This window comes from Bombus vosnesenskii, unplaced genomic scaffold (assembly GCF_011952255.1).
Source record: "Bombus vosnesenskii isolate JDL3184/JDL3185 unplaced genomic scaffold, Bvos_JDL3184-5_v1.1 scf7180000013262, whole genome shotgun sequence".
In the NCBI taxonomy this organism is placed as follows: Eukaryota; Metazoa; Arthropoda; class Insecta; order Hymenoptera; family Apidae; genus Bombus; species Bombus vosnesenskii.
In genome coordinates, this window is record NW_022882922.1 from 4353514 (window position 1) to 4365537 (window position 12024).

At 49.8% G+C, this 12024-nt stretch overlaps 1 protein-coding gene and 1 non-coding gene across 2 annotated transcripts in view; one reads left to right on the forward strand and one right to left on the reverse strand.

The window, feature by feature from the left end:
• LOC117236708 overlaps positions 1-12024 on the reverse strand; it is a 59969-nt gene that overhangs the window by 30791 nt on the left and 17154 nt on the right. The window lies entirely within an intron of this gene.
• Positions 3747-3819, forward strand: Trnav-aac. The gene has a single exon. It is a non-coding gene; the product is annotated as a tRNA-Val (tRNA).

Sequence of the window (12024 nt, forward strand, 5' to 3'; positions counted from 1 at the left end):
AAGGCGAGTACGTCCTTGAAGTTCGATCGCTTCAACCACGCGGTACGTCGCGTTTCTCCCTTTGGTCGTTCGAGCAAATTCCCATAAGCTTTGTATTTGCGTGGCTACGTTTAACGAAGGTGAAGTGTGCCGGAAAGCATACGACACCGCTGCTGACGCGTCTTCGACACGCTGCAGACGAGAATTTCTCCTCGATAGAAAAACGCGTAGATTCGCCAACTTTTGATAATCCTTTTGACCGCCGCTAAATCTAAGACTATGATCGATTCTTAGTACCAACGACTGTCGCTTGTAAAACCAACGATTATAAAAGCAACGCGAAGAAAATCGCGAGAGTCGATCGGTCTCGTCCTTGATGATTAACCGGATTTCTTCGAAAGGTGGAAACCACAGTTTGAAACCACCGAAAAAGTTTCTCCACGAGCTTTCGAGTCGTACGTGGGAATCGATAAACGGCAACCGATGTACTCGTCGAAATGCAACGCGAGACTTTTTTTTGCGTCAGATCGCGGTGTACCTTTCCTTCTCCTCTTGCCTTTTTCGACCCTTTACCGTTACGATTTTGTTTTCAACTCCGACAAACCCGCCCCCAGTCGCTTATCTCGGTTCGCATTTTGCTCGAAATGCACAAACGCACGAGAGAAGAATAAAGAGAAAGAGGAAAGATTTGTTTCTGTCGAGGTTATTCGATGTGTAAACAGAAAAAACTCGTGGATAAATTGTAAGGCAGAAAATATATTTAAATAGAAGTGTAACTATAAGCGAGAATACAATTTGAGCTGGTCCAGATCCGCACGCTAGCTGTGTCACCCAATAACTGAAAAACCCCGAAGGCAACGTCGCCTGTCTACCGTTTATGGTCTGTCTTCGTCGCAGTCTTTCGTCTACGCGCTGTCGATGGCTTCGGTGCTTGAGAAAACTAAAAAGACCAGATGTAGAGTTTTCTTAGAAGTGGTAACCACTTTAACAGTTTCGTATAGATGCAACGAATTCGTTCGAATTTATCGGGATACGTCTGGTGGGACGATACATTTACGGAAACGAAGGAACTTGACGCGAACCGCTTCTCGTTGGCGGTTCGAAGCGAGCGAACGCGAAAGTACATCCGCGTGACGATTTTGCCGCGACGTACGTGCATTGTAATCACGCACATACGTCTATTTCTGTCCTGACCCGATTCCTTTTCGGCCGCTTCTTTCGTTCGTTGACGTCAGAATCTCGAATCATCTTGGTGAATCGCAGACGAGTTCGTTCATCGTTGACCGAAATTTCATCTTGACCTTTAACCGTTCGAGTCGGTAGTCTAAAATTTCCTAGCTCTCGCTGTAGTAACTTCGCTGTGGTAAATGCGCGCGCGTATTATCTGTGACACACTGCAACATCCTCGTCGGGTTTGCAGGTCAGAAACCGTGCTTACTTTTAACGAGTCGCGCTACGGTTCCATCGGTATATCGACGTGTTCCAACAAAAAAAAAAGGAGAAAAAGAAAGAAAAAAAAAAAAGACGGGAGAGAATATAAAACACGATCGATCGACGGTAGGGTGGAAATTGTTTGGTAAAAAGCCGCGAGGCAACATCGAACGATTCTAGGAAATTCCTGGTTGCGCGACAAATTCATTAGGGAAAGTGGCGCGACCGATTAATTAATTAAGCAAAACCGTTTGCATTGACCCGCGTGCGCTCGGTTGCCGCAGCGTTGCGTTAATCAATATTTTAATGCAGCTACGAGGAAACAGTCGCCGCAAATATGCGTCCGTTTTAATGCATCGCCAGTCGGAGAGAATTATGTCGTAACCGAAGCCGATTTACGTTATAAATTTCCCGTTGATTGCCGCGCACCAGTTTCGCCCTTCCTCGGCCGCCCTTCTATTAGAAAGCGGGCCGATACCGCGCTCGTAAAACGACAAAACGGCCACGGCTACCCGACTCGCCGGAACTCGCGTTCGTTCGCTCTCGCGGCACCCACTTCGGCCAGAGAACATCGAGCGATAATTTCACGCGTCTAAATTATTCGCTGCTCGGTGAACAGAGAGAACGCGACGTAACAAATTCGCGTGTAAATCGTCGCGCCGTTCGTTTTTACCGCCACTTTGTTATCGACGCGAGACCAGCCGTCCTGTCTCGATGATTTCTCGTTTATTTTTTATTTCGATAATTTCCGCTCGAATCGATCGGCGCGAGAAAAACCAGCGCCAGCGAAACGAAGCGAGTACCGAAAGTTCTCGATAAACGAATCGACCCGGTATCGCGCTATCCGAACGTCCGGTTGAAAGGAACCTTGGACGAATGGTTATCGCGTCGAACGACATCGGGCGGAGATCTTTTCGTTAAGCGTAATTAGCGGAAAAAATTGTAACGCGAAGAAGCGTAAACGCGTTCACGTTGGTCCGCGATCGATATTTCCGAGGAAATTTAACTTCGTTAAACAAACAAAAACTTGAGAATGCTTTCGTTCCAGCGGAATGATAAATTTTGAAGCTGGTAATAAATTTTCGCGAGTGGCAAGCGTCCTCTCGTAACCAGGTCATCGTCATTTTTCAAAAGTTCTCATCTCGGCCATCCCCTGTCAGCCGTTCTCCAAGGAACGTAATAATCTTTACGTAATAAGCTTTGCTCTGGATCTTTTCGTTTCTATTACCCTCGCCGCGTCGAGGAAACCTCCGACGGTCGATGCGACCAAACTCCTCGCTCCGAAAGGGAAGAAGATCGTCGATCGAATCTCAATTTCGAAACATCGCGAAAGTTCGCTGCGATCGTCAAAAGTCGATTTTCTGGCACGAAGATTTTTCGCGACGATTCGAACGACTTGGCCAAACGAGTGCTCGGGTTAGCGCTCGGACTACGAGTTCGCAGCCCCGTCATCCTTCGAACAGCTTCGCTGGATCGAATCGACTGACAGCCAATCCGTGAGCCCGTTTTCTAACGATAAGACGAAAGTTTCGATTAAACCGTGAATATTTCAAGGCAAACGAGAGAAGCGGAGAGACGAGCGCACGTGTGTGTCTAACGTCGAATCTGGCCAAATCGAGCCGAGCTGTACCGATCCGCTCGATACGAGATAGATGATGCGAGTTTGTTGTACAATTTGCAATGTTCGTAACCCGCAACTTGTAACATTCCGTGATGTTAGTTTAATTATACCAGAGGTCTCGAGTTAGATTACTTTTTGCGGTAATTACGCAACGTTTACGGAAAAGGTATACGGCACCGAGCAATGGTCGCGGAATGAATTAAACGAGCCATGCTATCGACTCCCATTAACCTGTATCCTGCGATACGTACCGGTTCTCTGTTTCGTTGAACATTTTTCGACACTCTCTGAAAGCGTGGCCAGAGATCGGATGGCTTTGCTCTCTCTTTCTCTCTCTCTCTCTCTCTCTCTCTGTCTGCTTTATTTTCTATCCGAAATTAGATATTATCCGGCTCGTGCGTGTCGGATAAGCACGTAGGTGGGCCATACACGCGTGTGCATTATTGCGCGGTCGTGTGTGTTATTGCGCTTTGTTATCAGATACGGAAACGACGCCCGTGACATTTCAATTTCATGCGACATAAAATACCCCCGCGACCGCATTTACTGCTTACACCCACTCGTACAGCGACTCCTACACGGATAGACAGCGTAAGCGCGCGTTTCGCTCTTATTATCCGCTTCGTTAAAGCAACGTTCCACGATCAACGAAAGGAAGTTTAGGAAGGGTTAAATTCGACCTGAGATTCGCAAAGATTTCTACCGCTCTCAACCAGTTTCCGTGGTGTAGTGGTTATCACATCCGCCTAACACGCGGAAGGTCCCCGGTTCGATCCCGGGCGGAAACATTTATTTTTTCCAAAATATTTCGCCGTTGTTGCTAAATTCTACTATCGTTGTTCGCCGCGTGTTCGCGTTTCGCGAATAACGGTGATATTTCTCGTTCGTCCGACGCGAATGTAAAATGTATAAACAAACGATACTCTTGACGCGCGGAGTTCGAGCCGGCCATCGTCCTATATTTTCCAGTTTCCTTTTACATTTTTAAAACGACGGTGTTCCTTGAATTCGATATAAAGATATCCGTCTGACGTTATCGCGTTACACGCGCGCGCTGGTCGATTACGAATTCGAGCGACCGCTTCTCCGATCGCAAAACGAGAAAATTTAAACGAGACGACGAGAGGCGTGCAACAGCGAGCCGAGAGAATCGCGCGAGCGACGCACGCTATTCGATTAAGCGCGAATTAGCGATCGCGGCGCGCGGAAGCGCATACATTATGCAGCAGCCTTGGTGTAACGATCGCGTAAACCGGACACTACGGAGTACGGGAGACAGCTATCGGGTCCGGTGTTAAACTTTGATCCAGGTTCGGAGGCTCGAGCGTCGCGATCGCTCCGCTCGATTACGAGAGATCGTTCGATACCGGTTCGATCGTGCTGAAAATCGAGCGAGATTGCGGTGATCGTGTCGCTTCTCCGCGACACCAAAGTGCGCGTTATCCGTGTTTGGTAAGCGGTATCGATAGACGCCGAGCATCGTGGAAGAGAAATCTGCGAGGAAGAATCGACCGAGTAGAGAACAGGTAGAGGCGTGGGGTTCGCTGTCGAACCGAAAACGGGCGTTGCGGTGGAAAGATCTCGTGTTCGCAACTTCTAGCACTCGTTTTACCGGGAATAGGAGTAGCCTCGTCGCGTCTTCCGACCTCCGACCTCCGTCCTTCGTTTTTCGCGACTTCTCTTTTATTTCGCGGCACCGCTACGAGTCTCACGACAGTCTCGCTACCCTCTTTCCACGGCTGTGTCGGCTCTCTTTCTCTCCGACGGCAACGACGCTTTTGTTGTGCTCGCGTTTGTCGCTCGTGCATCGTTCACAATGCACCGCTGCGGAATAAGAGGAAGGCTGCACGCGACGCTCGTTTCTGCCTCTCTAGATAGTCGCGGCCGAGCCAACGAATTAACGCAATCGTTATGCGGCAACAGAGAGACTGGACATTGTTTTCTCCGCCCTCGTCTCTGCCCTGTCTCCTCGATCCTTGCCGCGCCTCACCCATGGCATGGCCGTCTCTTTCGTTCTCTCTCTCTCTTCCTCCCTCGTTCTTCTTCATTGTTCGCCGGTATATTTTCGCGCAACGAAATTGTCGCGCTGACACCGTTCGATATCGACGCTTTCGCGCGCGAGTGATTTCGTTAATCATCCGCTCTTATGGCCGATGTTCGCCCGTCCCCTCGTCGTGAAAAATCGTTTCGCGAATTCGATCGCTATCCCGTAAACGAAACGAGACGGCACTCGAGATCGATAAGCCCGATCCAGATTGGTTGCTCGTCCGAGTCCGGAAACGGGAAACAAGAAAGCGAACGGTCCGATATCGAATCATGGGGAACGAAAGGCGCGGACGATGCTTCCCTCGGAAAGATTCCGCGACGAAAGAGGTAGAGGAGAAGGTTCGACGCGTCGCGCGGCCCGTTCCTATTCTCCGTCTGCGTCGTTTCTTGCGAACGCTTTTTCCCGGCAAAGTCTCCGAAGCCGATCGGATTAATTCCGGAGATAGGGAACGAGCGATAAGCGCGCGATCCACGAAGGACGACGCGCTAAGGTAATTTAAAGGGGACGGCGAAGACCGATCGCTGGAATTCGTCCGACCTGGAACGGCTGTTTCTACCTAAACCTGGCGCCGTTCCAGCCGAGAGGGGAATGCCTTGGCCGATCGTAAGTAAGAGTAAATCTGTTTCATCGCCGCCTCTTACCGTACGCGATCGCGCGTCTACCACGCGGACAGCGGCTAGTAAACGGTTCGATGGAGAAGGAAGATGGCGATAAAACGTTTGGCCGCGTAAAAGCGGGAGAGCGAAAAGCAGCGCTTGACCCGCCAAATTCGAGCCGTTAACGCAAATTAATTTAAGCGCAAACAAGCGAGGGCGCAAATAGTTACTTTTGAATTTAAAGCGACTCGTCTTCTGCGAAGAGTTCGTCGAGCTCGTCCTCGAGCATATTTGTCTTCCGGCTCGTCTACGGAAGCCAAAGCGTCGAGAACTCGCCGAAGATTTTCTCCCTTTCCCGGTGTTCGAGCGCGTTACGTTCTAGCGACGGGTTCGCCATCGGGCTCGAGTACTTTTCGTTCGCGTTCCCGCGCCTCGTTCCTCCACGAAACGCGAATGTCACGACAAGCGAACGTTACAGCCGCGAGAGCGCCCATCCAGGAATCCGCCGGTTCTTCTTTAATTACCTACTTCGCTTTCTTTCGCCGCGATATTTTCGAGTGGCTTTGCCTGCCGCGATTACTTCTCGCGCGCACACCTCCGTCCGACTTCGCGCCTCGCGCAAAGTCGTCGAAATTTCCAGCGAGAACCAGCCAACTAAGAACCACTCCGCTCGTCTTTCGACGCAAATTTCCACGTTGGCTTGGATTTCGACGTTTCAGAGGAAACGACTGCTAGCTAGACGGTCTGTTCGATATAGATATAATATCAGCAGCCGTTTCTACCGTAAATAGAAACTCTATCTCTCGCGGTATTCGAGAGATATAGTTTCGGAAAAAATCACCGACGTTTTATCAGCAAAGAAAAACAGTTTCAGGTTAAGAAGCTTTCTCGAGTCTCCTTTCATCCGCTCGGAGGAAAGAGGAAAAATTGCGTTACATATTTTGAGAGGAAAGCCTCGAACGTGGCCGCGAGGCAGAAAAATGACGGTTCGTCGATGCTTCGAAACTTTATATCGCAACTTTGTAACGCTGATCGATCGCAATAGCAATCGCATCGGTTGCGGTTTATCGTTGCATCGTTTATCGATCTTCGAAAACGACGTTCTCCGACGCGAAGAAAGCCGAGACACATTTTACCATCGCGATCCGATCTATGTCGCTTTTCGTAGGTTTCCCGAGGTCGGGACGGTTGCAAGGTGGACGGTAAAGCGACCGCGAAATCCGCGCTATCGCAATTTCCACTTGGCTGAAAGCTCTCATCTGCCACGGTAGGCTGGAAAAAGATATAACGTCGAAAAACGGCGTTCCACTCGTTAAAAGAAGGGCTCGCGTTAGCCTGATCTACTTTCCTCCTTTCTCTCTCTCTCTCTCTTTCTCTTTTGCCTTTCGAAAGAACGTTCGCCATTTACAAAACTCGGCGTCGGCGAGAATCAAAGACGCTCGGAGAAACCTAAAAATCTCGCCAGCCTCGCCGATCTGTGGTTGTTCGATCGAAATTTTTCCCGGCTTCCCTTTCTCGAGAATTCCCAGCTTGGAGTCGTAGATAGAAATTTTATCGTCGCTGTCTCCGAATACGAGATAAGGGGAAAAGCAAAGCGAAGCGTACTTAACACGCCGTCGACGTATTATGTTTTGAAAGTGGTACCGCGAATGCCGAAGGTGTCTGGAAACGCACGGACGCGGCCAAAGGTCGCACACCGAGATAACGTTTCGCCGTGAGTGGCAGCGGAGCGAGAAAGGAAAATCGATGGACGAAAAGATTCTCCCGTTCGTAATACGCGCAACGCGTATCCGGATCAGAAATTAAACGTTCCGGCGTAGAATTTTCTTCGAAAATGACCGGAGAATAAGAAACGGACGAAAGAGGCGTCGAAAATCGAGAACGTCTCGACCGCGCGATTATTCGTGCTCGCTCGTCGAAACGTGTTTGCGTTCGGTCGAACGAAGCTGGAGAGAAAAAAATAGAAAAGGAAAAGGAAATCTGCGAAATTTGCTGGCGACCGTAGGTAGCTTCTTGTCCGGCCGATGAAAACGGACGCTCGGGGCGGAAAAAAGATCCGCGCGAGACGTATGGCGCGTTCCAGCCATTTTCCAAGCACTTTTTCAATCGCAATCACCGTCTCGTCCATCAACGTCGAGTGGCTATATCGAGAGTATGGATAAATGTGGCTTTCTGCACCAGCGACCAATGCACCGTGCCAGTCTTCGAAAAGTCGAAACTCGATGTTAATCTGGCTTTCGAACGGTTGTTCTAGGCAGTTTGCAACGTTTCGTTGGTCCAGCGAGGCGACGTCGTTGCCTTTGGGATTCGTCGAGCGCAACGACCAACAGGAAACAACGATCCTTCGCGTTTGTATCGCTCCGCTTAACTTTCTTTTTCTTCCTCTTGCCGATGAAATTTTATCCGTTGCTAACCGTTTCGCTTTAACGACTTTTAAAGGATAAAAGGCACGGTAGCTTTCCCCGCTTAATTCCTGAAACTTCCAGTCCTCTAGATACGCGGGAAAGCTGGCTATCCGGTGAGTTTGCGAAGGAAATCGTTAGCGGTCCTCCGGCCGTCGTATGTACGCGTACAGTCGTATCCACGGCGAAACTGGGACAAACGTTTTTGTTCCGAGGCAACGACTTCTCTCGCGATAAACCTAACGCGTTATAAAGCGAGTCGCGTATCCTGCAAACGGTTTTCACGTCGGGCGAAAAAAGGAAAACGAAACGGCGACAAAAGCAAGAGGCGCTGGTCGAGCGAGTTCCGTAAAGGACGTCGTTGATCGTTCCGTCTTGATTCTTCGTTGAATTTCGCGCAAGCGACGTCGTCCATTAACGCGACTTCTAATCGTTCGAGACGGTGTGTTTCGTAGGACTGCGAGACGTTGAGACGCGCGAACGGTAGCCTTCGACTGTCAAAGGGGGAAAGAGACGCAAAAAGTGAGGGAAAAAGAGTTGGTAGAGAAGCGGCTGCTAAGTGGAGGAAAGTTTACGGTGACCCCTCCGAGCCGAGTCAGAGACTCGGTTACGAACCAGACATTTTCCACTTAATGGTTGGACCGTGTTACGCAAGAGGTTGAAAAATACGGACATCGTTTTAATAATACCCTCCTGAGCGAGCGAGAAAATTCGTTTATTACGTGTCGCGGAGTACGCGACGAAAGAACGATTCCGGTTTTTGTATCGGGCAAGCCCGCGTCTCGCGCAACGAACGAACCGCGAGTTTTCTATTCGAAAACCTGCGAAAGAAGAAAAAAAAGTCTCGCGTTCGTAACGACGAGGAGCGTTAAATTCGCGAGACTCGATTGGCTGGCATGGCGAATGGCGAGTATACTCGGATGAACGAGATAAATGGCGGATAAAAGGAAAGATTCCACGGTAAGTTTTCTCGCACGGAATGAAAGCCGATCGAGCAGCCTGCTCGTTCTTTTTCCACGGTAAGCTTCGCTCGGCTTTTACGCCCGTCGGTAAACACTGATTGCATCCTCCTGTGTTAAAGCGTTGCACGACACCGTTTGCTTTCACGACGCCGTTCGACCGTGCGACTTTGCATCGTCGCATTCGAAACGTCTACTCGCAAAGGCATTCCTTAACCTAACGGGCGTATGCGTCGCGAGTTTGCGTTTCACGTTCGATCGAACAAAATCTCCTCGATTCGATCGGTCTCGCAACTCCGCGCTCCACTCGTTACAAGCTCGATCCTTTCGCGCGTAAAATACGTACGAACGTAGGATGGAACGTAGAAGGCGAGAGATTTAGATGGTCCGACTATCGCGTGACCGCAACCACTTCTAACGAGCCAGTGGCGCAATAGCATCAAAGCCGACACGAGTGCTCTGCCATTTCGTGCTGGTTAAATTGGTTACCAATCGCGCGACGATTCGTCGCGCGACCATGCGCTGTGTACGTGCAAACGCACACAGACGGACGCTCGTAAATCCACGCAAATCTCGAAATATCTAATCTACGCCTACCGATCCAAAGTTTTATGATCGCGTTCACACATTGACAGATCGAACGATCCATCGATTCTTTCGCCGTCGTGGTCGGTGCTTTCGCTTCCGATCCGGATTCTCGATAAAGCTCGGTCGATTTCGAGCAAAGTACGCGAAACTCGCGAATCATCGTGAAACAGCACGATCTGAATCGAAGCGGAGCATATTCTCTGACAATGTCGGCAGCCCCTTATCCGCCTCTCGACGAGACTATCGCATCAGACACGTGGTAAAGAAAAGAAACTACAATTTCCTGTCGACGATCGATCGCTCCGAGTTGGTCGTTGCTTCGATGAAAATGACTCGATAGTGTGCGAACAGGTGCGAGCGCTAACGAACGTTACTTTGACCGTTGCGTGCTCGTGGTCACTTTGCCTGCCTCTAATGCGTCGCCGTTTAATAGTCCCTGGGCTTCTCGTCCGTTTCCCACGCGATTATAACAAAACGTTGCTCGGTTCGTCGAATCGCTCGAGAGAAAAGATTAAGCGGCGACGTTGCTTACACCGTCGACGACTCGCGCGACAAATCGTTTTATAAAAGTCGAGTCGAGTCTTCGCTTACGCGCTTCAGGTAGAAAAATAACGCTCTTGAAACACGGCGACAAATTTCTCGTAATTTTTTTGATCAGTGGCAAAATGGAATATCCTTGTACGGGTAAAGTATGCTTCGCCAACGAAACACGCATACTCGATGTACTTTCCATGCTCGAACTCGTACATCTTGAACGTTAACGCGCTTCGAACGAACCGTAATCGTAACCGTATTCGGTATATTTCTATTTTCACGCATTTTCCGCATCTACTCTACCGTCGCAAGTTATTTACGCGCTTTACGAGTGCCTCGTGGTCCGTTTGCGAGAAATATAAGGCGACGAGCGTATACTCGACGGTGTGTTAGAACTGTGCCAAAAAAAAAAAAAAAAAAAAGAGCCGGAATAAAAGCGCAATCGGTAGAAGCTGAAAGAGGAAAGTATCGGAAGTGGAGCTTGTTAGGTCGTATAAATGTCGGAAGGGCGCGTACGAAGCGACTTGCCCGTTTAGGAGGCTGAAATCGAATGAACGTCGGTACGTATTCATATATAGTGACGGCATGTAGCCAACGGCAGGGTGGCAGGCAGGCAGGCAGGCAGGCAGGCAGGTAGGGAGGCAGGGAGGCAGGCAACCGAGGGAGTTCAGTTTGTCTCGTTGCACGCTCTGCATAAATGTGCAGCGATGCACGCGAGAAACTCCACGCCTCGCGTATCGACATACCGACGCGCTTCACGAGCTAAATGAATTTTGAATTTCGCGTGCGTCACGCGTTCCAGTTGTTTATCATATATACAAGCGCGTGTTCGACTGGCGTTGCTCGGGCAAACTACGCACCCATACCCCTAAATTGCATCGACTTCGCGCTATCCGATCCTCATATTTTATCCAAACATCCAAACGGCCCGTGGATCGTTATCTCTCTACCGAGCTGTATTTTATCGTGACTACCGTGCAAACGTCACGATAACGAGATGTCGGAGAAGCTTGGTACAAGCAACGCGAATAAATGTTAAGTAGCCTTTATCGTTACGGTGGTAAAGGCGCTTAACGCGTGTATATATACATCTAAGGCGAAATACGGACTATCGCGAAGAGCCGAGAGTCGGCGTTACCGCTACCGGCGAGTGTATCTATACGCGAACCGACGTATATCGGTCGTACGACGTCGCAGAGAACGCGGAGAAATCGAGGTACGCAGCCTCGTCGGTTGCTCCTGTCCGGCAGTTACCATCGTCGAGTGGCGGATTATTTGTCGACGACGGTGTATTCGTCAGGCCTGCTGCACCCCCGTGACCAATTCGTTCGTATTCGTGACAAACTCCCCTCGATTCTCACTTCGATGTGAATACACGCGCGAACGCAATCTCCTCTCGCCAGAAGCGAAAAAGTAAATCGATCGTGTCGTCGAACGAGCAGGGATAAATTATTTGCCGAGCCTCGATCGTCACGCTCGACGCTTGAAAACGTCATTGGGTCGGCTGTACGGATGGTTTCGAGTAGCCGCGATCGATGGAGCTGTTCGACCGAGAGATAACCCCCCGATCTATATCGAAGCGTATCGAGCAAACGTAAAACGTTAATGTAAATATAGGCGCAAAGGCTTCGCGGACGCGCGTTGAATTAACGCGCTAGGAAACGATGCGACGGTAGTCGGACGTATCCATCTCTAACGTCCGCGTAAATCCCTCCGTGTCCCATAAAGGTCTAACTCGTCGTTTATCATGCGCGTTACCATCCGTACAGTTTTCGCTTTCCCCGGAGACAAATATCAGCCGAACGAGCCGAAAGAATGCCAGTAAGCGAAAACGAGATCGATCTTGCTATTTCTCGAATTAATCGAC